Source organism: Aethalodelphis obliquidens, unplaced genomic scaffold, assembly GCF_003676395.1.
Source record: "Aethalodelphis obliquidens isolate GAN/ISIS:26980383/991018 unplaced genomic scaffold, ASM367639v1 scaffold50, whole genome shotgun sequence".
In the NCBI taxonomy this organism is placed as follows: domain Eukaryota; kingdom Metazoa; phylum Chordata; class Mammalia; order Artiodactyla; family Delphinidae; genus Aethalodelphis; species Aethalodelphis obliquidens.
Genome location: NW_020837994.1, coordinates 3,630,023 through 3,635,339, shown reverse-complemented (window position 1 = coordinate 3,635,339; position 5,317 = coordinate 3,630,023).

Genomic DNA, 5,317 nt, shown 5'->3' with positions numbered 1-5,317 from the left:
CTTCCACCACCACTCACCCAGAAGGCTCTGTGAGGTCACCGGTGCCCTCTACCCATGTCACCAGCTCCGTGGGCAGTTTTAGTTACCGGCCTCTTCCTAGAAAGGTTCTCCAAGGCCTCCTCGGCGCCCTGGCTGTGCTTCCCCACCTCCAACTCCTCCCCCCAGGGCTCCCCGGCCGCTCTTCTCCTCTCCCCAGCTCTTCCTTGCTGGGGCTGCACAGGGCTCCTCCCCCGGGCATCCCTTCCTATCCTGACGCCTCAGCCCCAGACCCCCTCAATAGTTCTTTGGCAGCCGGGCCTCCACCAGAGTTCTCTTCTTGTGGGTGGCCTCGCCACCCTCAGTCAGGAAGCTGGACACGGTCCTGGAGTCAGCAAGTCCTGGAGCTCTGCTCCCATCACAGCCCGAAGCTGACGACTTCTCCATCACGCCCGCTCGCCCGGTCACCGTGGGGCTCTCGCCATTTCCCCTCACCCACCTCTGCCCGGCACCCTTTCACTAAAGCACAAACACGTTTCACATGGAAGCTCCGTGTTTCACACCCTCGGGGTCTTCCTACCTGAACCCTTTCAGGCTGCCTGTGAGGTCCCGCTCTGTCCGGCCTGGGCCTGCCCCTCAGGCTCAGCTTTCCAGCACCTTCTGCCGTGAGTCACCTCCTCGGGGCCTCCCTGCTGCTCCTCAAGACACACCGAGCTTCCCACCTCAGGACCTTCGCTCTAGCTGCCCCCTGGCCTGGTCCCTCCCTATCCTGCAGGTCTCAGCTCTGCCGCTGCTTCCTTCACGGGGCGACTCATCACACACTCTGATTGGAGCCCTGCTGCAGCCGCCAGCCCATCTCCCAGCACTGTGTCACTGTAGCACTTGGTTCTCCCTGCTATTTCTTGCTGATGCATTTATGGAACTTTCCCCAGGAGAGTCTGGCTGGCCGATATGCCTGCGGGTCTGCCAGGTGAGCTCCCAGCCCTGCTCCAACCCACCCCGTCCTGGCAGTGGGAACCGGCAGGTCTGGCAGCCGTTCGTCATCCTGAGCTCTCTCAGCTGATGACGTTTCCACTCCAGGCCAGAAACTTTAGAAAGCGCCAGCAACATTTTCATCTTCTTGACTCAGGGAGGGAAGAGAGCGGAGATTAGCCCCAGTGAGCTCCACCTGACCTGGGAGCCTCCCAGGCCTCTAGGCAGCAGGGAAGAATCCCACACCCACCTAGGCCCACGGGCTCAGATCCAGCAGGTGGGCACACAGGGGCCCGAGCACCCAAGTGCACCTGCATACGCATACACACACTCCGCCTGGCATGGGCATCAGATACATACAAACGTGGAAACACTACCACATGCCCCTCCGTTTGCTTGGAGATGAGGTCACAGATAGACCCACAGAAACACAGACAGATATGCAGGCAGACACACAGAATCTCTGCAGGAAGGGCCAGCTGGATGGGAACTTGTCTTGGACTTGGGTTTATGAGGCAGTTACCAAATTTTTACTGGAACTGTGTGCTATAGCTTTTTTTTTTTTTTTTGCGGTACGCGGGCCTCTCACTGTTGTGGCCTCTCCCGTTGCGGAGCACAGGCTCCAGACGCGCAGGCTCAGCGGCCATGGCTCACGGGCCCAGCCGCTCCGCGGCATGTGGGATCTTCCCGGAGCGGGGCACGAACCCGTGTCCCCTGCATCGGCAGGTGGACTCTCAACCACTGCGCCACCAGGGAAGCCCAGGTTTATTATTCTTGATTGTCCTTTTCCCCTAGGGACACCTGGCAGGACCTCATAAACCAAGAGATCAAGGTGGCCTTTGCCAAAGCCCACCGGAGCAGAGCCGGGACTTGGAGCTCGGGTGGGGCCTTGGCCAGGCCCTGAGGAGAGGGACGGAGCAATGTCGAGCCCAGAGGCTCCTGTGCCTGGACGCCCCCAAGACCTCTCCCTGCACCACTCCCCACAAAGCACTCCCTTGGGAGCGCCCTGGCGGCCAACTCGTTAACATGTGCCCTAGAGTGATAGTAATTGATGCGCTCCTGTGTGAATCCTACAGGTAAACTTGCCTCGGGACACAGAAACAATAAAAATAGAAATATTCGCTCCTTTCCCAGAGCGCTTTGTTCTGGACAAATGGTTCTCACTCTGAGAGCTCGTTATAGAGCTCACTGTTCCTTCCATTGAGAACACCATCCCCATCGTACAGCCAAGGTGCCCAGGCCCCAAGGGAGGAGGTCATTTGTCCTGAGTGGCACAGCTGCCCTGGGCAGAAGCAAGACGGGGACCGGGAGCTGGAGCCAGGCAGTCGAGGGCTCCAGGAGCCACTGGACCACCTGCTCACGTTACACCACTTCTCAGAGCCTCTGTTTCGTCATCTCTAAGATGGGTGTGGAGCGGGCCCACGTGAGGCTTGTTCCTGACAGAGGGCTTCCGCGCACGGCAAACGTTCAGCACAAGCTAACTCCTTCCCCGCCTCTCCTCCCTGAGCTGGCCTAACCTCTTGGGCATCTGTGAGCACTGTGTTGGGAGTCCGGGTCTTAAGCTCCCAGAATCTAAGGGGAGGGGTTGGGAGGGGAGTCATAATTCCTGGGTTCTTAGGAAAATGAGACTTCTGTCTTACAGGAAAAAAAAAAAAAAACCCACATCCAACTCATTAAACTAGCTTCCAACATCAAAGTGTACTTTCCAAACCCCCGAGGCTGATTTCGGAGCAGACAGACCAGGCACACGTGGAATTCATTTCCTTGACTGAGGGGAGAGGGCGGGGGCCAGGGGGTAGGTTAAGCCCTAAACAAACTCGTCCTTCTTCAAAAGACCCCTTGGGAGGGGGGAGCTGGCACTAAAACTGAACTGGGTGTCGTGGGGAGAATGTTCTGCTGGGGGCTGTGCTGTGTGTGCGTGTGTGTGTGTGTCTGTGTGTGTAGATGTGAGAAGGGTGTGGGCGATGTGTGTGGAGCCATGAGCCGCTGTGTGGTGGAAAGTGTTACACTCTACTTTGGAAGATGCCCCGGCCGTCCCGACCTGCACAACTTTGGCCTTAATCTTTTTATTCCTCAATTTCCTCAAATGCAAAATGTGACCGGTCACCCTTACCTCCCAGGTCGTTGTGAAAATTAATGGAAAGGACTGGAAACACCTCAACTGGCCCCAAGCAGGCCTGCAGGAGGGCTAAGAAGGCAGGGTGCATCTGTGGGATGTGCCGACGGTTCTGTGCGTGATGGTGTCTGCACGTGCGGTGCCCCTGTGGCGTGGAGGCCAGAAGCGTGGCCCTGGTTCCTCCAGTGAACTCTGTGTGGCCCACATGAGGCCTGTGGATTTTCTCTCTGGGCCTCAGTCTCTTCATCTGTAAAAGGAGCTTTTGGTCTAATGGCCATGAAGTCCCCCTGGGCGTGAGGCTCTGTACGTATCCATGGGCACACAGGTGGTAACTGGAGGCCCAGCGGCAGGCAGACACAAGACCAGAATTCAAAGCAGGATTCCATTCTGCTTTCCTCCCAGGAACTGGTCTGTGGGCCCCTCTAAGCCCTCAGCTCCTCACTGCACAATGGGGACCAGCGCCCTGCCCCACCTGCCTTATGCGGATGCTGTCAGGTCAAAGGAGGCAACACTTTGAAAGCACGCTGTCCCCCAGGAGAGTGTGCAGCAGCCGTGACTGAGGGTGCACGTGTGTAAACAGACCTGGGTGGCTTCGCGTACGTTGCGTGGATGTCAGCGTTCAAAGGACCCTGAGCAGACAGGTGACTGTGTTCCCTTGCACGTGACTCCATCTGCATGTGTGTGCTTGTCTGTGGATGTCTGTGCGTGTGCTGTGCCTCTGTGTATATGTGCATTGATGTGTGTGTGTGCATTGGTATGTCTGCATGTCTGCTGCCTTAACTGTGTATGTTATGTGTCCAGGTGTGTCTGTCTGGGCACCAAAGTCTGGGAGCAGCGGCAGATCTTCTGATATTCGTGTCTGTGCCCATAATGTGGGTCTGTGTGTGTGTCGCAGTGCATACCTTGTGCACATGTGGGTATATGTCAGGCTGTGCCTGGATCTGACCTGGCTCCTTGCTCGAGCCCTCCAGAATGGTAGTGAGGGGAGAGTAGCCCCTGGCACCGAGCTGCCCATGCTGAGAAGGGCTGAGGCAGCTCTGTTCTCAGAGGCCTCGGCTCTGACCCCCCTGGGCAGAAGCTGGGGGCTCCAGGGAGAAACTCTATTGCCAAAGCCAACACACTGCATATGAACAGACCCCACACACTGGGGTCTTCACCTCTCCCCAACCTTCTCCCATCAGTTGAGGGTGAGGTCACCCAGGAGGACAGCCAGTGCCTGTCTGGCTCTTGTGTTGTGTCCCCTCCTGGGGCTGGGCCGGTTTCCTCTTCCCCCAGAGGCTTTGGGGCTCGTTTATTTTACATTTGCCTGCTGCCTGCTATGGGCCAGGCCCTGTGCCTGGAGCTCCCACGACACTATCTCAACCACAGCCACCCGCTGGGACAGGAGGGCTTTGCCCACTTTCTAGAAGAGAAAACAGAGGCTCAGAGGGGTGAAGTGACCTGTCCATGCCGGTCTCTGTCTATCTCCTGATCCGAGGTGGCTGCACAGAGCTATAGCAGCACCCCAGAGGGGGTGGCCTCAGGGACACACAAGTTTTGTTTTTCTGTGAAGGAGGTGAGGACAGAACCTTCCTCATGAGGCTGAGGAGACTCTCGGGGCTGGCCCCTCCCTCGTGAGCAGCGGCCTAGCATTTGCGTGGGGCTTCCGTGCATATGCTCGTGTGGAACCCCAGAGACGGGGCCCCAAGTCATGAGTTTCATGATGAATCAGTGCCAGCTGGTCCCCATGAAGTCCCCTACCCTCCCCCACCCACCCGGGGCTATCCTCCTGTCCCTTGAGGTCGGTTCCCAGCAATGGGACACTCCTGGCATCTCTGGGGGCTCGGGTTCTCGATATGGCAGATGGGGCCATGGGGCCCTGGAAGGTCCTCGCAGGCCCTGGTGATCTGGAGTTGTTTGGTTTGGGTCCTTCAGGTAGGCACAATTTGGGATGGTCTCCTTGGAAACAATGAACATTTTAGCCTGGCATTCAAGGCTCTGCTCATGCTGTCTTCACCTCATCTGTTCCCTGTACTCCCAACTCTCCGGCCTTGTCAGACTGCTTACTCTTCCCCATACCCTTCATGATGCCACAACTTATTCTTGTTGTTTTCTCTACCTACATGACCTTTTCAACTTTTTCAACATTCGGTGAACTCCTACACATCCTTCAATGTCCATCTAAAAAGCCACCTCCTTGCAGTGGTTAAGAATCCGCCTGCCGATGCAGGGGACATGGTTTCCAGTCCTGGTCCAGGAAGATCCCACATGCCA